This window comes from Lepidochelys kempii, chromosome 3 (assembly GCF_965140285.1).
Source record: "Lepidochelys kempii isolate rLepKem1 chromosome 3, rLepKem1.hap1, whole genome shotgun sequence".
Taxonomy (NCBI): domain Eukaryota; kingdom Metazoa; phylum Chordata; order Testudines; family Cheloniidae; genus Lepidochelys; species Lepidochelys kempii.
The window spans coordinates 14,582,905-14,606,127 of record NC_136382.1 but is presented as its reverse complement, the minus strand read 5'-3'; the positions used below and the strand labels follow the sequence as shown (position 1 = coordinate 14,606,127).

At 42.0% G+C, this 23,223-nt stretch overlaps 1 protein-coding gene across 2 annotated transcripts in view; it reads right to left on the bottom strand.

Moving 5' to 3' along the window:
* The window catches only part of LOC140908504 (serotriflin), a 42,607-nt gene extending 19,599 nt beyond the window's left edge, over positions 1–23,008 (bottom strand). The window contains exons 1-2 of one of the 2 annotated variants that reach the window (XM_073335742.2): positions 22,753–23,008; positions 22,245–22,276 (exon numbers count right to left, since the gene is read on the bottom strand). The gene's annotated coding sequence lies outside the window, so the exon portion shown is untranslated. Of the gene's footprint in view, positions 1–22,244; positions 22,287–22,752 lie in introns of those variants that run through there. The other variant, XM_073335744.1, reaches the window with a different exon arrangement.
* Between the last annotated feature and the right edge of the window lie 215 nt (positions 23,009–23,223).

Here is a 23,223-nt window from a genome sequence, read left to right as displayed (position 1 = left end):
AGAAATGGAAAGGGAGGTGGATATTTTTTGCCGTTTTTAAAATTAAATAGGCAGCTAGTATTGTTTTTAAAATTATTATGAAGAACAGGTTTAAGCTTTGTTGTCATGTGCGTTGTTTGCCTGGACTGCTCAAGACCTGAAAGCTTGTGTAGCAGTTGGCTTCTTAAGGGCAACAAAAATGATTAGGGGTCTGGAACACATGACTTATGAGGAGAGGCTGAGGGAGCTGGGATTGTTTAGCCTGCAGAAGAGAAGAATGAGGGGGATTTGATAGCTGCTTTCAACTACCTGAAAGGGGGTTCCAAAGAGGATGGCTCTAGACTGTTCTCAATGGTAGCAGATGACAGAACGAGGAGTAATGGTCTCAAGTTGCAGTGGGGGAGGTTTAGATTGGATATTAGGAAAAACTTTTTCACTAAGAGGGTGGTGAAACACTGGAATGCGTTACCTAGGGAGGTGGTAGAATCTCCTTCCTTAGAGGTTTTTAAGGTCAGGCTTGACAAAGCGCTGGCTGGGATGATTTAACTGGGAATTGGTCCTGCTTCGAGCAGGGGGTTGGACTAGATGACCTTCTGGGGTCCCTTTCAACCCTGATATTCTATGATTCTATGATTCTAAATATCTTCATGCTGTTTCACATCTGATACTCCTTGATAAAACATAGGAGCCTTGTCTTATAACAGCTTATTCAAAGTGATACAAGCTACGAAAGTGAAATCTTGGAAGAGTGTTGCCGTTTTCATAACGTAATAAAAATACTGTAATCATAAATAATAATAATAAATAATGTGTAATAAGCATGCCGTACAAACAAATGTTATGTTTCCAAGATCACTGCTTTTATAATTTATACGCAGGTAAAGGAGAAAATCCCCGGAAATATTCATTTTTAGGAGGGGGTTCACGAGACTTGACATTTTATTGAAAGGAGTTCACAGGTTGTTAAAGTTAGGGAACCACTGCATCAGAGGACAATGCCAGGCAAGAAGTGAGCCTGTACTCTGTAGGTGAGGATGCTTTGTGAGAAGACCTCGATCTATGGGGTTATGTCAAAAATTCTGCCACTCAAACCCTCTCTAAGAGTTCTGAATAGTTCAGATGAGCTTTGCATGAGCAATGTGCATATTTATTTTTGGATGCTTATCTGAACCTTTTGAAGTTCGTTCATCTAAGAGGCCTCACATTTCCTTTCATGCTCTGAAGTAGGAGCACAGAGGCTCCTGATTTCTGAGTCACTTGAGCTGCACTAGCTCTCTGAAGAGACCGGCAATTTTCCTTCAGGCACAGCACATTCTCCCAGGATACCAGGTGGGGAGCAGGAATGATCTAATATTAGCTCAGACCTACACCCAGGTAGCACACAATCCTTTCTGTGTGGGGAGGAACACTTTCACACGTCTAACGAGGCCCCTATTGAATATGAAAATACACAAGCCACAGTATGATAGATGTGAACCCGACATTCAGATAATCTGCAATGCCAACAGCAGTGCATTTATGTAAAACTATATTTCCATAAGCCAGAAAGCAAGGGCCTGTATAAAGAACAATATGCTCACAAACATTCCTTTACAAAATCCGTACTTGTATATACAGGCACATCCCTTTGGTGTACAGAACATTTTTTCCCCACAGCACTTTATAATTCATTACCCGGGGATGAAAGAAGGAGGAAGAACCCAAAGACCAATACACATGATGTCTGGGACTGAGGTACAGAAAACAATTTGGCACGGTAATTAGCTTATCTTGAATAGGGATAAGTGAAGGGGCGAGGCATTGGATACCAAACACTGTCATCAATTCCTACTGATCATTGCTAAATGTGGGTTGTAAATTGAGCTTTATGTATTTTGGACTGGGTCTATAATGAAGTGCTTCCTTCCCCATCCTACCCATAAATCATAATCACCAGAATCTGATTAGAATTGAAGTACTAGGGGTGTCATCTTCGTGCCATTAAAGTTAATGGGAGTTTTGCTACATTTTCTCTTAGGGTACGTCTACCATGCAGTTAAACACCCATGGCTGGCCTATGTCAGCTGACTCGGGCTCATAGGGCTGTTTCATTGCAGTGTAGACAATTCAGGCTTGGAGTAGCGCATGGGGTCTGGCACCCTTCCTCCTGGGGGTCTGTGAGCCTGAACATCTACACTGCAATTAAACATCCTGTGAGTGTTTAATTGCAGTGTAGACATACCCAGAGCCTGCCTGGTCCACCTCCCATTGAAGTCAATGGAAGAGTTCTAACTTCAGTGGACATTGGATTAGATCCCCGTCAGTTGAAGGGAAATAATGATGTTGTGAGGATTAATACATTGACCCTTGTGAGCTGCTCAGATGCTCTGGCAATAGGGGACATACAAGCACTCAGATCTTGCTAGGGAGCATAGACCCTGCTCCCTTCTGGTGCCTCAGAAGATGCTAGTTGCCAGAAAGGGGACAGGGTGGGTATAAGGCCATTCCAAACTAGCTTGTAAGGCACAGAGGAGAAGCAAGCTGCACTCTTGTATAGTGACTATGCAGGAAATATAGAACTTATTAACAGTAGTAATGCTAGAGACACCCACCCACCCAGATTAATATCTTGGCATAATTTAACCCTAAACCGTTAAAAAAACAGGAGATGCTCTTTCTGTGTTTAACTCAGCTTGAGTAATCACAACAGCTAACTGCCTAGGTAACCACAATCTCTTGCTAAATTGTGAAGTAACTTCCTCTTTTATCTTTTTCTTCTATTTTATATGCTTTAAACTTTGTAATAGAGATATAAGATCTCAAGCTATGCTAGTTGATGCAGTTTCATAAGGCATAATATAGATAGATACATTTAAAATGTGTTAATTACAATATCATAAAATTAAAGCTATCTAAAGTGATATATAAGAGCTAGGTATTTTATTTTATTTTTAAAGGCATTCTCTAGCAGACCCCTTCAGTTTGAAGAAGCTTCATCGCCTAGGCAACTTGATTACAATGTATTGCAAATAGTTCAGACCGTGTTGTCTATTTTAAAATAGAAATTGATTAGTAAGATATATAACTAATCTTTAACATAAGTATATCTAGCAAGGTGTTTATTTTGTATCAAAGAAGCTGATAAATTTAAATGGTATGTTGAGAAACCAATGTGAAGTTAAATCTTTAAGGTGAGTCAAAATGTTTTAAGGCCTAAATGATTGTAAGACCTGATTGACTGCATGATTGGCAGTTGCACAGAGAGAAAGTTCCATATATGCAGCAATCCTACAGACTATCACTGAAGTATAGGGAATAATCAAATACTGGTGCAGAAGTTTGCATTGCTCTTTTTGTATGATTTCATTAATTGTTATGTTTCAGAGTAGCAGCCGTGTTAGTCTGTATTCGCAAAAAGAAAAGGAGGCCTTGTGGCACCTTAGAGACTATCCAATTTATTTGAGCATAAGCTTTCGTGTGGTGTGGTCTGGGTGAAAGCTGGAGGCATGTAGGTAGGAATAGCGGTCAGTAGGTTTCCGGTATAGAGTGGTGTTTATGTGACCATCGCTTATTAGCACCCAGACCACACCACACGATCCACTGTCTACAGCCAAGCTCTATGATACAACCGCATTTGCTCCAACCCCTCAGACAGAGACAAACGCCTACAAGATCTCTATGAAGTGTTCTTACAACTACAATATCCACCTGCTGAAGTGAAGAAACAGATTGACAGAGCCAGAAGAGTACCCAGAAGTCACCTACTATAGGACAGGCCCAACAAAGAAAATAACAGAACGCCACTAGCCATCACCTTCAGCCCCCAACTAAAACCTCTCCAACGAATCATCAAGGATCTACAACCTATCCTGAAGGACAACCCATCGCTCTCACAAATCTTGGGAGACAGGCCAATCCTTGCCTACAGACAGCCCCCCAACCTGAAGCAAATACTCACCAGCAACCACATACCACACAACAGAACCACTAACCCAGGAACCTATCCTTTCAACAAAGCCCGTTGCCAGCTGTGTCCACATATCTATTCAGGGGACACCATCATAGGACCTAATTACATCAGCCACACTATCAGAGGCTCGTTCACCTGCACATCTACCAATGTGATATATGCCATCATATGCCAGCAATGCCTCTCTGCCATGTACCTTGGCCAAACTGGACAGTCTCTACGTAAAAGAATAAATGGACACAAATCAGACATCAAGAATTATAACATTCATAAACCAGTCGGAGAACACTTCAATCTCTCTGGTCACTCAATTTCTGACCTAAAAGTGGCTATTCTTCAACAAAAAGCCTTCAGAAACAGACTCCAATGAGAGACTGCTGAATTGGAATTAATTTGCAAACTGGATACAATTAACCTAGGCTTGAATAGAGACTGGGAGTGGTTGAGTTATTACACAAAGTAAAACAATTTCCCCTTGTTTATTCCACCCCCCTGCCATTGTTCCTCAGACGTTCTTGTTAACTGCTGGAAATGGCCCAGCTTGATTATCACTACAAAGGGTTTTCTCCCCCCCCCCCACGCTCCTGCTGGTACTAGCTCATCTTAAGTGATCACTCTCCTTACAGTGTGCATGATAAACACCCATTTTTTCATGTTATGTGTGTATATAAATCTCCTCACTGTATTTTCCACTGAATGCATCCGATGAAGTGAGCTGTAGCTCACGAAAGCTTATGCTCAAATAAATTGGTTAGTCTCTAAGGTGCCACAAGTACTCCATTTCTTTTTATTAATTGTTATGTTATTGGAGACTGACCAAGTGAATAATTCAAATGACATGATAGTGCTGCATGATAAATTACTAAACAAAGACAGAACCATCCAGGAGGGTGAAGACACTTTACAAAAAACCTCTAACTTCAAAATTGATGTTCCTACAGAAAGCTTACATTGCTGATGGAAAGAACATGGAATTGTGCAAGGTTGTCCAAGGGAACACACCACATAGCAGCCCACACAAAGTAATTTGTGGAAGTAGGTTACTAATGAGGGCTAAGGCAAAAGAAGTTCAACATATGGCCCAACGTGTCTTATAAAAATTGGCATGGCACAAAAAGTTTGCACAAAGATATGGGAATCTTCCAAACAAAGTTGCAAGAAGCCATAACGAGACACTCTGTTTTTTCACTGAGTCATGAGAAGGGACACAACTTGCATTCTGGTTGGACATTTCACATTTTTACCAGAAGCACTGGTCACTTTCCAATAGGCAGACATCAGCTTTGCCAAGGAAAAGAACGAGGCAATGCAGCCCTGTAGAAAATGTCTAAAATGTCCTGTGTTCTGCATATTGCTTGTTGAAGCTGAAACGTGTGGATGAGTGAGCTCACCTCCTCCTTGGAAACAACTAAGGTCTTGTCACTGACAAGCACTCAGTTAATTCTGTCTTTTAAAGTCCTGTGTTGGGAGACTGCTGCAAAACATTGAAAGAGAGGAGGAATTCAGCTATCATAATACCTTGAGCTAATCACCTGAATTAATTCTTTATCTATCTCGAGAAACTAGTAATTACAGTTTTGCAACTGAACTGGAGAACCAATCTTCCTGCCAGCTCCAGTTTATAAGTAGCAAAAGGACTTGTATTGTTTACTCATGTGTCAACTTGGTTATGTTAAGTTAAATGCTTCTCAGAAAGTACTTACGTGAGTTAAAAGCCTCTGAATAACTATAATGCACCATACGTACTTGTATTTCACCAATAAGTTTAGTCTCAGTTGTCTAGAAGTTATGCTAAATCAATAAGAATTGAGAATATTAAGGCTGGAGAAACTCCTTGCACTAACCAAGCCTAATATTGTTTGTAATAGGACCCTGTGCTACACTACAGCACAAGTTAGCTGTGAGAAATCCTGAGTTTTCTAATAATTCAGTTTAAAAAAATTTAAAAATCACAGATTGTGTGGTCAAGAGAATTGACAGCTTCTTAGACAAAAAGAGGAAGAAGTTTTGAATTGACTAGTAAGCTACAGATTTTACCACTATTTGAACCTTTGCTTAGAGTGGCATAAGAGTTTATAGCACTGGTGAAATAGATTGATAATTAAGGAACTTGTCCCAAATATCTAAATCCTACTTTGGAACTGTTCTGGTTGAAGTGACATGGGCAGTGACATCACTCCATTGGCAGATAAGCTTGATTGGAAGTAAACAAGTATCTATGTTTAGGATCAATACTTCTGTGTTGATGCTGAAATCATCTGCCTAGGCTAGGGTAAGATAAAAGTTGGCCTTTGGGAAAAGACTGTAATGAAACCTACAATTAATTGAACTGATTTCTTGTCTCTTGAAAATTGTAACATCCTGTGTTGAATTCAATTTGGACATTGTGAACACTATCATCTAACCAGCTTAATTTTTTTCCCGTAATTTCTCATTTGCTTTCAAAGCTATTTTGGCTAATTAAGATTTATACATTCATAATTCTCCAGTCTGTACTTTAACAAAAGAACACAGACCCAAAGAACTGCAAGAAATCTAGATGAGGTAACAGGTTATACTACACACAGTGGGATATAATTTAGTTAACCAATCTTTCTCAACCATTCCAGGGGGTCGGTTAACTGCCCTACCAATAGGAAATCTGGCTGAGTCAGACAGACTTCCTCTCAGAGATTCCAGGTGCAGCATGTCCCATATGCATCTCTGAGGGCACAATCTAGCCCGTAATATAGAGAAAGACTAACATACCAGATGTCACTGGACCAATGATTTCTGGGAAGGTATTTCTTTGATATATTGGGCTGCCCTTTAGGCCAGCTAAAGAACATGACCCAGATTATGCCAGCATGTGTAGGGCTATTTGAAAAGGATTAATACTATGAAGACTTTCTCCTTTGTTCCAGACCCTAGGTAGTACCAATAACCATTCTAGTGGGGTGAGGAAGGGAAGCCTAAGGACATTTTTTTTCCAGTAATGGATTTGCCATTACAATAAAGCTAAGCAGTTTAGATATTTATAATGATTTCCTAAATCTTTGTTCAAGAAATTTAGCATGTTGTCTTCTGTGAAGAGGTGACTGCTGAAGAAGAAGACAACCAACGAACTGTGAGGGCCTCCAGCTGAGTTAAGCAAACTGGGTCAGTGCTAGACTTATTTTCGTTCTACCAAGTAAAGTTTAGTATTTGTGTGTTTTTTTAAAAAGTTTTCTTTGAGTGATTTATTAGGATTTTTTCCTCCCTAATAATTGCATACTTTGAGAGACTCTATCTCTCCTTGTGGGAGGAAACCCGCTCAAAATAGAAGCTGAATGAATGCAAAGGAGAAGTATGAAATGTTCCAGGGTCAAGATGACATTATTGATTTCTTTAATTATTGCCTAAGGTCACTTCATTCTGGTCTGACAGCCTGATACTGGCTTGGTCCATTATCTTCTGTGGGAACTTTGCTACACAATCATGGATAAATCTCCTGGAAACATGCTTTTTATGTCCCACTGCTCACACAAAGATCCCAGAACCAGATTCTCATCTGGCTTAAATAACAATGGACTGAGAACTGGTTTACTGATGAATTTCAAAACACAATTGTTAATAGGGATCCTCAAGAAGAGGTGGTATTTCTAGTGGGATTCCACAGGGATTGTTTCTCAGCCCAAATCTAGTCAATATTTTTATCAATGATTTTTAAGAAAATATAAAATAATGGCTGATAAATCTGCAGATGATATAGATCAGAGGAGTGGTGAATATTGATGATGGCAGACCACTGACACAGAGCAGTTTGGGAAAATGGGCACTGCGAAAAAACATGCATTTTGTTGCAACCTAATGCAAAGTTTTTATTTATTTTATAGGAAAAAAATAATGTACTTACAGAATGGGGGATTGTATCTGGAAAGGCAGTGACTCTGAAAAGGACTTAGAAGTCATTGTAGATAACTAAATGTTCATGAGCTCCCAGTGTGAGGCTGTGGCTCAAAGAGCTAATGTGATCTTTGGTTGAATAAGCAAGGAAATATTGAGTGGGGGTGGGATAATGGTATTGGCTCAGTATATGGCATCAGAAAGATCAATACTGAAATACTGTGTCCCATTCTTGGTGTCTACACTTTAGAAGGATCTAGAAAAATGGGAAAAGGATTCCCAGAAAAGACAAAGCTGTGCTTTGAGGTCTGGAAAACCTGTACAGTGAGAAAGACTGAAGGGATTCAATATCTTAACTTGTAGAAGTTACTTGATCAGTCTTTGAGTACAATATGTGGAGAAGTGATCTTTAGTGTAATAGACAAAGGCATAACAAGATCCAGTTGTTGGAAACTGAAGCTACTAACATTCAAACTGAAAATAATGCAAACGTTTTGAAGTGAGGGTAATCAGTCACTGGAATAGTTTATCAAGGGATGTGGTAGATTCTTCATCACTTGGAGATGTTAAATTTGGAACTCCTTTCTAAAAGTTATGCTCTAGTGTTTTAATCACAAGTGACAGAGCTCAGTTCAGGAGTCACTGGGTGAAGTTCTTGGACCTGTGTTATTCAGTGTTGTATGCAGTGTTGTAGTAGCTATTGGTCCCAGGATATTAGAGACACAAGGCAGGTGAGGTAATATATTTTTATTGGACCAACTTCTGTGGGTGAGAGAGAGACAAGCTTTAGAGTACACAGAGGTCTACCTCAGGTCTGGGAAAGGTTCTCATAGGGTATGTCTACCAGGGCCGGCCCACAACATTTTGACACCTGCGGCAGGGAGCTCAAATGACACCCCCATGCCCTCTCGCTTGGGCCAAAACTTTGAAAGTTCTCAATTCTGCCTTCTTCCTGTTCTACTCCTCTCATGATACTGCTCTGCTACCTACCTCAATAAAGGAGAACTAACAACTTAAAAAGAAAAGGAGTTCTTGTGGCACCTTAGAGACTAACAAATTTATTTGAGCGGATGAAGTGAGCTGTAGCTCACGAAAGTTTATGCTCAAATAAATTTGTTAGTCTCTAAGGTGCCACAAGTACTCCTTTTCTTTTTGCGAATACAGACTAACATGGCTGCTACTCTGAAACCTAACAACTTAAAATGCCTTGTTCAAAAATTTTAAGTAACACTCAAGTTTCAAACGCCTGAACAGCAAATGTAACTTTTCTTGTCTGCATAGTAAACACTGGCATTTTTATCCATTTGAATAATCAAAGCGGTGCTTTCCGTGCTTTCTTGGCTAGAAAGATTTGAACTGCTTCCTTCTGAAGGTCCACAGTCTGGGCCAGCTCATGCTCTATTGAGATGGTTGCAAGGCCGACCAGCCTCTCCTGTGTCATTGTGGAGCGTAGATGTGTTTTTATTAACTTCAGCTTGGAGAAGCTGCATTCTCCACTGGCAACTGTTACAGGAAGTGTTAGAAGCATGCGCAGAGCAACAAAAGCATTTGGAAAGAGGGTGGTCATCTTATTTGTGCACATATATTCCAGAACAGCCTTTGGAGTTGATCCTGCTGAAATGTATCTTGAAAGGGCTTTCAGTTCATCACCTAAATCACTCATATCAAATATCACGCATGTCATCATGTGTTAACACTGTCTTTAGTGCCCTGCATAGCTGGTGTAGGTCTCCTTCAGGTATAGTGAGGAGTTTTGGAATATCATACAACATCCCAAACATACTGCTGTGTTCCATGAGCTTCATGAAACATTCTTCAACTGACTGTATTGCACAATCTAGCACCTGGTTAAAGAATTCAACTTTGAATTGTTGTTTGGGGTTTCTTATGGGATTATCCCGTGCCTCGTAATCAAAATGTCGTCTCCTTTGGTGACTCTTGTATTCTTGAATGGATGGAAAAATAGCTTCAGTGTGAAGTTCCTCTGCCAACTTCTGTGCACTCTTCAGAACATTTTGAAATCCCTCATCTGACCGGTAAGACTGTAGGTATGACTTTGCTTTGTCCAGTTATTCCATTGCTCCAGATATATCAAGGTCAACACCTTGGAGTCTCTTGCTTACAACATTTATTTCAAACAGTATGTCATGCCACAACACTAAGCCACACAGAAATTTGAAGTTATGTATGTTTCTGGTGATTCCATTTCCCTCTGCCACTGTTCTCCCACGAACGGTTCCTGTCATAGCATTATCCTCCATAATGGCAACTATGGCATCATCTGTCTTCCCAATTTGGTGTCTGATAGGCTTTATCGCTTCCACTTGACTTTCCCATCATGTGGCACTCAGTGGTTTCAGTGTCAGAGAAGATGTTCTCAGATGTTGCTTCGCAATTCCCATATCTTCCAGCTTTTTAAGAAGCACATTTGTCATATCCGCTCCTGTAGTATCATCAATGTCAATACATTCTAGAAAATGCTCTCTGACAGTCAGCATTGCAGGGACATTTTCACTAGGTTCTGTTGTTGTTACAAAACGCACCATTAAAGTCATTTGTTCCATATGGCTGATGTCAGGTGTGCAGTCCAGAATAACAGAGGAATATCTTGCTGACTTCAGATCTGCCACAATCTTCTGTTTGACTTTTGTTGCCAGTAACTGTATGATCTTATTTTGAATTGTTTTTCCAAGGTAGTGGTGTGTGTACATTTCTTGGGTGGTGACTATTTTTTTATATGCTCCTGGAGTACAACATCAAACTCAGCCATCAGCTCCACAATTTTAAGGAAGTTTCCATTGTTTGGCACATACAGCTGTCTGAAGTGCCACACAGTGCTAGGTTGTGCATAGCAAGCATTCTCACAAATGCAATGAGCCTTTTCAGCACATTTTGCCAGTAAAGAGACTCTGATGCAATCTTCTCTTGATGCTGATCATCTATGGTGGCCTTTAACCTTAGTCTCCTCTCAAGCTCTTTCCACCTATGGAAAGCTCTCTGGTGATTTGCTGCTTTCTCATGGCATGCCAGATTTCAAGCCAGATTTTTCCAGTCCTTTGTTCCTGTAGAACCCAATGTGGCTGGAACATTGGACTGGAAGAGTTTGCAACAAAAACAGTATGCAGCATTCTGGGTTTTTGAGTACATAAGCCCTGGCCTCTCCACTTTGTCACCATTGGGGATTTCACCCCAGTAATGTGTTGGATGGAAACTTCTATTTTCATTTTCTTTGGGGAACATGAAGTTTTTCACTTGTTGTGGCCCATGCAGTACAAGGAAGTCCCTCAGGCTACTGCTCAAGTGGGTCCACAGTCCTGGATCATCTAGACTTAAGGAACTAAACTCAGCAGCACCTGTTTCTTGCGCCCCACCACACTCTTCTCTGAACTACACTTTTCTTCAGGAATGTGCATGGTTACATCCATTTGAGATGGAGATACGGATGCTGCAGTAGCTGCCAGGTCACCTGCACTCTGACTAACTGGAAGATCAGGCATCTCCTCGCCACTCACATCCTCACTGGGGCCGGAAGGCTCACCGTGAACATTTGTGTCTGTATCTCAGGAGAGCTCCTTCCTGCTTAGATAGAAAAACTTCCTTTGCTTTCTCTCTTTTTCTGAATGCTGCCTCTTCTTTCACTCATGACTGCTGTTCTGTGCCAGCTAGAGTGGCTCTCAACACTCAGTTGAAGGGGACAAATAAGCAGGCTGGTAGCAGGGCCTAAGTGAGGGAAGACATCGGCGTCTTAAGGGCCTAACTGGCTCCTACTACTTCAGTTGACTGCCTGTTCTCCTCAAGAGGGTTCAGGGAAGCAGCAGGAAACAAGGAGGTCCCTGAGAAGCTGGTGTCAACCAGTCCAGGCTCCTGGGGGTGCTAGAGAGGTACATAAGAGGCTTCTCCTCCTCTCTCTCTCTCTGCAGCTCCTGCTGCTTTCTGTTGTTCCCTCTCACCTTTTCTCCTGCCTGCCTGTTAGGTCTCTTGTGCCCTCCTTCCTCCAGCACAGCACTCCACCATCTCTGTGCATTGAGAGCAGAGAGAATACAGATGCACCAGCAGCAGACACAATTTTCTACACTCTGGGTCCTAGTGGCGCCCCCGCACAGTCTGACACCTGAGGTGGTCGCCTCAGTTCTCCTCATGGTAAGGCCCGCCCTGATGTCTATACAGCAACTAGACACCTATGGCTGGCCTGTGCCAGCTGACTTGGACTCCTGGGGCTCAGGCTGTGGGGCTGTTTCACTGCTATATAGATGTCTGGCCTTGGGCTGGAGCTCAGGCTCTAGGACCCTGTGAGTGGGAGGGTCCTAGAGCCTGGGCTCCAGAGACGGGGGAGAGCCAGAGATGTAGGAAAGGCTCAGGGGAAAAGCAGCAAGGCCTGGACCTTGGCTACTGATTAGAGGGTCCCTGAGCTAGACCCCCAAGCAGAGGGAAGGCCCTGGTTCTATTACAAGGTATTGGGGAAGGGGTAAGCCCAGGCAATGGAAAATGGAGTGCCTGGAACCGTTTGCCCTGAAAGATCTTGACACCCCAGAAGGGGGCAGCATGTGTAATGATCTGGCCGGAGGGCCAAGTTGCAAAGACTTGGAGTTGCAGAGATGGGTGAAAAGCCTGTGAGATGAGGGTGCAACACCTGAAGGAGCTAATGCCGAGTGGCCAGGAGGAGGTATCCCAGCGGTGAGTAGAGTGCCCCGGGAAAGAAGCACTTCAGTATGTGCTTGAGACACACATTTTGGTGAAACTGAAGCAAAAGCTTAAAGCTAAGCATGTGCTTACCTGGCTTCCTGTGAATAGAGATGGGCTAACATATATGCCTAAATGTTTTCCTTACTCAGGGTCTAAGGGCTTCCTTAGAAGTGTGTGAGTAGGGTCTTAAGGTAGCCCTGTGTCTTCCTACATGTCTGGTTCTAGATGAATAGTCATGCCTTTACTCTGTTTCCTTACAATCATTTTTTCCTTGAAAATAAATTTTCCTTTACCTCTGATTTTGTTTTCCTCTCCACATCTTAAGTCTCTTCAACAGGGTCTCTATTAGATCAGTGTCTCAATGATCACTGATTAGTTTCTTCTTAATAGCTCTTTATTGCACATGTTGTTTTTTCAGAAATCTCCTTCTTTCTTCCCTTTATAATTGGGCAACAGCAGGACTTCAACAACTTCCCTGTTCACTTAGCCATTGAAAAATATGCTTTCCTCTTACTCTGACTGCCTCAAGTGCAGTTGTACATACCCACACTGGTCCAATATATCATGTAAATTGCCAGATTGCAGCCAACTGGAAATCTCCTATTTCCTTTCCAGAATAATTACAAGTTTCAGAAAGCTTTGTCTAATCCAGTCTTTGGAAAATGAATCAGAAAAGAGAAAGATATTTACACAGCACTATGCTGTTTGTGACCATTTCAACAAAAACACCCTTTCCCCCTCTAAACACTTTTAAGCATCCATAGATTTCCCACAATTAACTTTTCATGTTCTGCTCCTCATTCATTTCTCACTCTAGGTTTACAAAATGCTTTCCATATACTCTTCCCCCTGTTCAAGCTCACTGGTGGCAATCTAGTGATATCTGACCTTTTTATTAAAGCCCCAGCTCCTGGACTCATGCTTATGAGAATTTCAGTTTTCATTTAAAAAAAAAAAAGGAGGAAAAAGGAAGTTTCTAGCCCTCATGACTGCAGAGAAAAAGCATAGAAACAAGAACTTTAAAGGATTGAAAACTAGAAGGCAAATAACCAGACAATCTGCTCATATATTTATATATTTTTCAAGTCACTTGATTTTGGGGAGCTCTGACTCGTGATTTTGAACAATTAAGTTTGGCAGTGCTCACGGGGCTCATCTCACTTGGAATTTGTAATGCCGATGGCTGAGTTGTCAGCAGTGGCTTGCATGTTAATTTGCTAGCCACTGTCTCAGTCTGGTTAGATGATTTCTCCCCTTTTAGAAAAGTGCATTGTGGAGTTTAATGGTTCATAATTTGTTTGTGTGTATGATTCACATGCTGTGTCATTTCCTGTCTTTCTGTCGTTTATGCACGTTGGTATGTCTATACTTACAGTTAGAGCAAATCAAAAACTTTTAATTGAAAGCAGTTTTCCATTGGAAAATGCCATTTTGCCTAAACCAAAATTTTTCATGAGGTAATACCAATTTATCCAAAACTTCTTTTCCAAAAAAGATTGGTAAAACATTTCGAGAATGTCACAGCAGCTCAATCTGACACTTTCAGAATGGAAAGTTTTGATTTTTTCATTTTGCAACTACTTTATTTTGTATAAAAAAGATCAAAATTGAAAAGATTGACCCAAACAATAATATTGTGTGTGTGTGTGGGGGGGGGGGGGGATTCAACTTAAAAACAATTTTAAAATGTTGACTTTTTTCCCAATTAAGGATGGTGGAAAAAATGAAACCTCAAAATATTTTGCAGGATAGAAAATTCCTTTTCCAGCCAGCTCTACCTATAGTCATCCTTCTGCTACAGTTCTAACCAAACATTATTCTCATACACCGTAGCAGTGAATGAGTGTGTGCACGTGTGCTCCAGGGGGAGCTTGGGAAGGGCTTGCCTCTTGCAGCTCTAAGGAGGATGATGGCAATTGTTGGGATTGTACAGGACATTCAACTTGCTTCTGGCCATGACCTCATCTTCTTCCCTATCCCTCCCTGCCTGGCCTTGCTGCTCTGCATCCATCGAGTCCATCTCTAGTGAGAATCTGTTTGACCTAGGCAGTAGCAGGAACACACACAAACAATTCTTGAAATTAAGTCATAAATGTTTGCCCAGGGAGAGACACTTGTCTGCAAATATAAATACTTGGATTCTTACCTCTGCCCATCAGAAACATGGGCTGGGATAGGACTAGGAGACCTGATTCTGTCTCATCTTGCAAATATCAATTCTAATATTATTGAGTCCATATTCTCCAGAGGAGAGGGGCAGAGAAAAACAACCATGGAAACAGGGCAAGTGATGAGAGGCAATGAGCTCTGACAATATTATTACCTATTGATATCTTATATGATTCTAGCTCTGGACATTGTTGGGCTAAGTTAATGTCTTCTCCTATTGCAGTTTCTATTGCCCATCTTCTTTTGCTAAGTCTCTTTTGTTACATCTACCGTTGCATGGTAAAAGTATCAGGGGGTAGCTGTGTTAGTCTGTATCCACAAAAACAACAAGGAGTCTGGTGGCACCTTAAAGACTAACAGATTTATTTGAGCATAAGCTTTCATGGGTAAAAAACCCACTTCTTCAGATGCATGCATGCATGTGGGGTTTTTACCCATGAAAGCTTATGCTCAAATAAATCTGTTAGTCTTTAAGGTGCCACCGGACACCTACCATTGCATGTGTCTTGGTTTAAACAGACTTAGAACAAGGCCTGTCTTTCTATTGTTTGTCCAGTGCCTCATGCAACAGAGGACCTGATAGAATATTAATACAAATAATAAATTAAAGAAAGAAACTGAGTGGGCAGAGGAAGACAGAGGGAGAGAGCTGTTCTAATGAAAACACAGATACAGCCTGTAAACAAAGGATCCATTGTTACCTAGCAAAAACAATGAGGAGTCCCTGTGGCACCTTAGAGGCTAATAAATGTATTTGGGCATAAGCTTTCGTGGGCTAAAACCCACTTCATCAGATGCATAGAGTAAAAAATACAGTAAGCAGTATATATATTACAGCACATGAAAAGATAGGAGTTGCCTTACCAAGTGGGGAGTCAGTGCTAACGAGGCCAATTCAATTAAGGTGGAAGTGGCCTACTCTCAACAGCTGATTACTTTTGTAGTGCTAATTATTACCTAGAAATATGATTTTTTAAAAAATCGAAACACTCTTAGAAAAACCCGTGGATTTAAATTATTAAACCTGACCAAGCATTCTCTCTGGGTGGGATACTTTTTACACTGTCTAAGCAACGTAGGTTTTCTAACAGTAGTTGCACAAGAGGAGAAAAACTGGCTGTACCTGGAGGAGGAGGAGGAGGATATGCTCAGGATAATAACTGTGCTGATGCTGTGGGAGGCAGAAAATGTTCTGATATTGTTCAGTTCTTGCCCAATCATCATCATGTTTTGAGGAGGCAGCTTGATACCAACTCGCTCCTAGTGGCATAGATAAAACAGAGAGCAGGATTCTCCTCTGACACAGCTGTACAGCAGAAGTAACTCCAATAAAATCAGTGGAGCTGCAATGTGTAGTAAGAAGAGAGTTAGGCCCAGAATCTTTTACTGCCTTCACTCCTGTAGTAAATTTGTTAGAATCCCTTTGTCTCTTTAGCACATGTGTGTGTGGTCAGCGGATTTGGGCTCACCGTGCCCTACCACGAGTATCCGGGGGAAATTCTGCCTCCCACTGCAGCTGCAGAGGCCTGAAAACCAGCAGGGCTGCTGTGACACACTGTAGCTCTTGCATGGAGCTTCCTGTGCAAAAAGGAAGTGAACTCTGCAGGAGCAGTTCCCAACCAGGGGTCTGGAGCCCCTGGGGTCTGTGAGCAGGTTTCAGGGGGTCCACCAAAATAAACCAGAGAAGAGCACCAGCATTAGACTCACTGGGGCCCAGGGCAGAAAGCCGAATGCCAAGCCCTGCTGCTCGGGGTTGAAGCTGCAGCCCGAGCCGCTCCTCCCTGGGCTGAAGCCCAAGCAATTTAGCTTTGCTGGGCCCCTTATCGCATGAGGCCCTGGGCAATGGCTTTGCTTGCTACCCCCTAACGGTGGCCCTGGCTTTTAATCGACTGAAAACCAGTTGTTGTGGTATGTGTGGGCTGTGGCATTTTTATGGGGGGTTGGGGAAGGGGCCTCAGAGTTGAGAACCCCTGCTCCACAGCGTCCCACATCTCGGCAGCAAAGAGAGGGGAGTGGGCATGGTGGGTGGGGCAGGTCCATATGTGGTTGGTCCATGAACTGCAGGGATCCACTGGCTCATAAAAGCCAGAGAGTGAGGGTGGCTATCCATGTTTGCTACCCCCGTCTATGCCCTGCTGCAGTGGACTGGGGTCTTTCTGTGCTTGTTGCTGCAGGTTAAAGCTGAGGACAGACAGCTTCAGTGTCTGCCTTATCCAGCCCAGACTGTGCATCAAGTGTGTTTCCCAAAGTATAAGTAAGACTAGGACCTTGAGAAGCAAGCCAGCTGAGACTCAACATTGAACTGAATTGAGATCATGAGGGATCCATAAGAAGAGCTACATTGGGTCAGACCAATGGTCCATCTAGCCCAGGATCCTGTCTCTGACAGTGGCCAGTGCCAGAAGTTTCAGAGGAATGAACAGAACAGAGCAATTTTGAGTGATCCGTCTCTAGTCATCCAGTCCCAGCTTCTGGCGGTTGGAGGTTTAGAGACACCCAGAGCATGAGGTTGCATACCTGACCGTCTTGGCTAATACCCATTGATGGACCTATCCTCCATGAATTTATCTAATTATTTTTTAACCCAATTATACTTTTGGCCTTCACAACATCCCCGGCAATGAGTTCCACAGGTTGACTGTGTGTTGTGTGAAGAAATACTTCCTTTTGTTTGTTTTAAACTCGCTACCTATTCATTTCTTTGGTTGACCCCTAGTTCCTGTGTTATGTGACGGAATAAATAACTCTTCCTTATTCACCCTTTCTACACCATTCATAATTTTAGATATCTCTAGCACAGGGGTCCCCAATGCGCGGGGCATTTTTGTGCGCCCGCAGGACACCCCGCCGCCAATATGCTGCCGAGAAGTGTTGCCGTTTCTTGGCGGCATTTCGGCGGCGACGCTTATTGCCGCTGCTGCTTGTTGGCGGTGGCATTTTGGCAGCGGAGTGTCTGTCGCCCGCCACAGTCTTCTGGGAATAGCAATGTGCTCTAGCAGGTCTGAGGTAGCAGATCCCTTCTATGACCCTCATTGTATGGGAGGTAGTAGAATCTTGTGTCTGGTCAGCAAATTACCATAAGAGGAGATACCTCACTCCAGTGAACACTTGTGTGTCCAAAGAAATGCAGTCATACCACAAGGAGGAAGGAGTGTGTATAGATTTGGAGCATTTGCATGCAAACAGGACAGGATTATTTAGTTTGACTGACAACATATCTTACAGATCAGTGTTTCCCGGGAGGCACCTTACTCCTGACTATGACTCCTGAGGCTTCAGTGATTCCAGAGAACCTGAAAAGAGGAATATTGATTTTGTCTTGCTTGCTTAGGGCCAGACTGATCACCCGCTGTGCAGGTGTGCAAGGTATCTTGCCTGCTTTGTGCAGCCTTTGATAGTTCCTACAATGACGTGCAGGGACTGCTTCTCTAATGGGTCCCTGGGGATATGCAGGACCTCAAAGGGGACAGGAATGAGGCAGCAGTATGTTTCCCCTCTGCACTAGCCCAGAGTCCTCCTCTCCCCCAGTGCCCTGGGTTAATGGGGCCTACTCAGAGCAGTGGCTAAACTCTCCATCCTGTAAAGTGATGAGCAGCTGGATCCCAATCCAGCAAAGCCCTTAACCAGTTGCTCATTGAATTCAAAGGGTTTATTTCTGTGCTTAAAGTTAAGCACATGCCTATATGTTTTGCTGATTCAAGGCTAGTGTTCAGCACCTTCCAGGATCGAGCCCTTCATGTCAAGATTGACCCTTAATTTTCATTTAAGACTTAGCAGAGTCTGAATTGTCTCTTGTAAAGAGACTGTTTAATAGCTGTATCTTTAGTATTATTTTTTAAATTCTGTCTGGAAACAAGAACAAGCAGATTGTCCTCCACTCATGTTTAATAAACACACTTGGAATTTCTTCTTTTTCAGTATTGTTTTTCCTACCCTTCTTTTTTTATTAGGTTTCCTTATGAGTAGCTTTCAGAGCCTCTATTCATTTAGATTTAGGAGAGGAACTGATGTAAGTGGCAACATTTGTATTTATCTTTGAGAAGATATGAAAGGTTTATAAACTTAATATTCACATTAATTGACACTGTCAGGTTAAACATGCATGAGCCAGAACCTCACCTTTTGTAAATTCCTTGAAATCAATGGGCCTATGTCAATTTATACCAGCTAGTATAACCTTTAAAAAACAGTTTCCTTAATTACATTACAAATAGCACCTTTAAACAGTGAAAACAGAATTCTAAACGTCTAATTTAATTATACTATTCTATTTGGTTATCCTGTGCCTTTATTTCTTCTTGGATACTAGAAACAAACCAATTGCTAGACAATTACATTTCCAGCTTCTTGTGCTGTTGTACAATACTGAAATGTTTGGATTGAAAGCACTGAAGTCTAGCATTTGTTGATAAACCATTTCCATTTAAAGTATATACACATGCACACACCTTGAGGGCATTTTTATTAAGCTCAGGCTTTGTAATTATCTTGCTGTGTTGCTGGAGAACATTTAAAATATGTCTTGTTAGCATGCAATAAAAGTGTCATGATTCTTAGTCATCATGCTTGCTTAGCTGATAATCATTTCATAAACTGATTTAAAATCCTGGGGAAGAAACTCTCACCGAGTTGGAGAATTTCAAGATTACCAGAGATTTCAGAAGCTGCATCTACAGAAGCCCTCGGGTGCAGCCTCTTTTTTCCCTCTGGGGCTGAATGCAATTAACGTTCTAACACTGCATTTCAAGGCTTAACTCTGACTAGCTTGTATTTACTCACACAAGTAACTTCCATTGTCTTCAGTAGGATTAATTGTGTGCATTCTCGCCAGCAAGAGTAAGGAATGCTCAGTTGTGACCCTAGTGAGTATACAACTGTGCATGGAAGATGAGAGACAAGGCAGGTGAAGTAATATCTTTTGTTGGACAAACAGCTGTTGGTGACAGAGAGAAGCTTTTGAGCTTACTTAGAGCTCTTCTTCAGCTGGAAAGCTTGTCTCTGTCACCAACAGAAGTTTGTCCAACAAAAGACATTACCTCACCCACCTTTTCTCTCTAATATCCTGGGACCAACCAGGCTACAGCAACACTGCGTAATGGAAGATGAGGCAGAAAAAGTTTTGCCCCGAGAAAAAGTTTAAACAATCAAGGTTGGTGAGATTTCTTCTTCTGTACTGTTTCCAGCTCGGGATTCCATTATCTGTGTTCACTGTTATTTCTCTTTTAATATTTGTTTTGTTACTCCATTAGGAATAAATGGTTGATTCTTCTGCAGCATGGGCCGTGGATCACCTTATGGGATCATCTGGGCATATCCGTCAGGTGTGAGGCCCTCAGCTGTGCCTGCTCAGTACTTCTGATGCCCTAACAAGCCTAACATCCACAGCCATGGACACTGTCTCCCTGTGCTCATCTCTCCAAGCTTTACTTCTCCACGGCTCCAGCCCAGATCCTGCCCTGCACCCAACCTTGTTCCCATTCTTGCAGGGGCATTGGGTATTGGTGGTGCCTTGGTTTCTCCTGTGGCACACAAGAATTTAGGGCGTGCCTATACTGCAATTACAGGGTGTGGTAGCGGCTACGTACCCAACCTAGCTTTAGCGGCTATGTACCCAACCTAGCTCTAATTAGCTCAGGTACTGAAGCACTGAAGCTACAGCATCACGTGCTTCAGCATAGGCTAGCTCTGCATTCTGGGCGGGCTTGTTGAACCCCCACTGAAGACCAAACTGCTTGTGGCTTTGCTACTCTGATCTCTGAGCTAGCTAGATTAAAGCTACCTCCAATATGTCTACACGAGCTACAGTCACACCCTCTTGTTGCAGTGTAGACATACCCTTTGTCTCCTGAAGACTGAACTTTGCTCTAACTAGAGTCATTGGGCCTAATATAGGGGAAACTGGCTTGTGTTACTCAGGAGATCAGACTAGATGATTTAATAATCCCTTCTGGCCTTAAATGCTATGAAAAGTATGGGTTAATTACCAAGATCACTCTTCTTTCTTTCTTTGAAAATTGATACTGCTTTTACTTATTTCCAATCTTTGGTATAGCCCAATTAGTACATAATTTTAAAAAATGTGTTATTAGTATGCCCTAAGTTGCATATGTTCAAATTTTGTATGTATCCGTTAACCTGCTCTTAAATTATTACTTTTACAAGATCTTTTCCTTACTTGTTGTTCAGTTTTAGCTTTTATGTTTTTCTTGTTAGAGACTTGTTGGGAGAAGTTCAGTCTCAATCGTCTCTGGTGGGGATCAATGAGATCTTTGCTACAATTAATGGGCCAGTTTTCCTCTAGTACAACTCTGAATGCTTGGAAGAAGGATATTGGGCAGCATGGCCAAGCTCATGATATATCTTCAGGGGAGGACCTTTAGTGGTATGAACATTAACATGAAAACAAAGGTCAGAAATAATGAGTGATGCATTTTTGGTTGCAACATACAGGGTACTGTTATACATTAGGCAAGAATAGTATTTGCATCAATATTACCTTCAGTTTACAATGAACACACAAGTTAGAATCCACCTGTGTGTTATAAAATTAAGCTGGAGATTCTGTGGAACTGAACTATCCGGTGTGAATATCAGTGTACTAACATTTACAGAAGCCAGTGGCAGTAGTAAAGAATGTGTAATTATTTTATAATTCTTTGGAAAAATCTGCTCTTAAATATGCCCAATTCCAGCTGTCAGATAGAACATTGCAGAGTTTAATTGTTCATAATTTATTTGTGTGTATGATTCACATGCTGTATCATTTCCTGTCTTTCTACCATTTATGCACATTGGTCTGTCTATGCCTGCAGGTCGAGCTAGCTGAAAACTTTTAATTGAAAACATTACATTTTACCGTGCTGACCAGAAGGCCCACCCAACCCACAAGCTTCCTTTTTACTTCGAGATGGATTGCCAGATCTTTATCTGGAGTAAGCTGGCATAGCATTACTGACTTCAAAGGAGCCATGCTGCCTTAAATCAGCTGAAGAGTTGGCTTGGAAGGCTTCAGTGAGTGGGCGGATGCTGAAGCACACTCAGAAGATAGCCAGGTTTTGGCCTGGTCTTACCTCCTTCATTGGCTCACTCCAGTGTTCTTCATTGTTCTGCTGATGAAACGTCCGTGCTGTTGAAATTTGGACCTCAGACATACATAGTGGGGTAGTCAGGGCACAGGCGCATATGGAACAATGACATCTTTAGCTCCAGTGGACAAACAAGACGTTATCTGCCATTTCATTGAATGGGAACTCCCATGCCAATACAGAATGGGCATGGAGCAGAGTTTACAGTGCAAGCACAAGGGACTAAGACAGAAGAGAGTTAAAAAGAATTTTCTTATCAGGACTTGTGGGTTTTAAACAATTTGTATCAACTGAGTGCCAAGTTAGTGACACACCTACCATCTCAGATAGTATTTGCAAAATGTCACTGTTTACACAAGGACTTTTAAAGAAGCCATATGTATTTAAATAGCCTTATTAGAAAGGCGAGGGTTTTTTTTATGAGCTGAAAGAACAATTGCCATATTTCACTGGAAAACATTAGGTTCCTGTCAGCTGATTAGTAGTTTGATCAACTGAATGTTACATATATTTACCTTAAAGGGGCACCCTCAATGTGAAGTATAGTCTGTAAAAAGGAAAAGATAGCACTAGTTTCAGGTAATACACATGCCCCTAAGTCCTCCTCCAAAATCCCCCCTCCCCGCCCCTGCTGTTGTGAGAGTGACCCAAGCAAACAGGCCAAACATAGCCCAGCCCAGTGGTCCTTCTAGCCCAGTGCCCTGTTTCTGACAGTGATCAGTACCTGCTGCTTCAAAGGAAGGTACAGGGAACCCCTTTGTGGACAGTTCTGATTTAGTATGAAACTTTCCCTCTGAGAAGGTTAACTGTCATCAGTTAGTGGCTGGTTTTTACCCTGAAACATCCGCTTTAATTTTCATTTAATCCCATGTATTGTAACAGTGGATGCTCTCATTATCCCTATATTGTCTGATCCCTTTTTCTGAATTGTAGTAAATGCTTTGCTTCAGTTATATCTAGTGGCAATGAGTTCCACGGGTTAATTATGCATTGTATCAGAAAATGATTTCTTGTGATGCTCACCGTAAATAAGCTTAAGGCTTGATCCCAAGCCCCTATGGCAGTCAGTGGGAGTCACTGTGGACTGGAACAGTCATAAAGCAGTTTAGAGCACAGCAGGCAGGTTGTGTTTGATCTCTGCACAGCCCTTTCCTGGAGACCCAGCAGGATCAAGTGGGGAGCTGAAGAGATCTGTCTCTGTTCACTCTTCTCCTAAATTCTGTTCTGCTGCGTCGCGTTGTTTGCATCCTCTCTTGCTTAGCCCAGAGGAAAGGGGAACAACAACAGGCTGTGAGAGCAAAGGTCTCTCCATTCACAATGAGCATTCTCTCGTGGTAACACAAACCTTCACTGACAGGCATGAGACACACCAGAAGGGAGGGGCTACACTTAAACCATTAACTCTTATGAATTTGACCTTCTACGTGGCACATCAACCCCTTTATTCTATGTACTTTGAAACACTTGCTAATATTTGCATGACCTTAGTGAGTA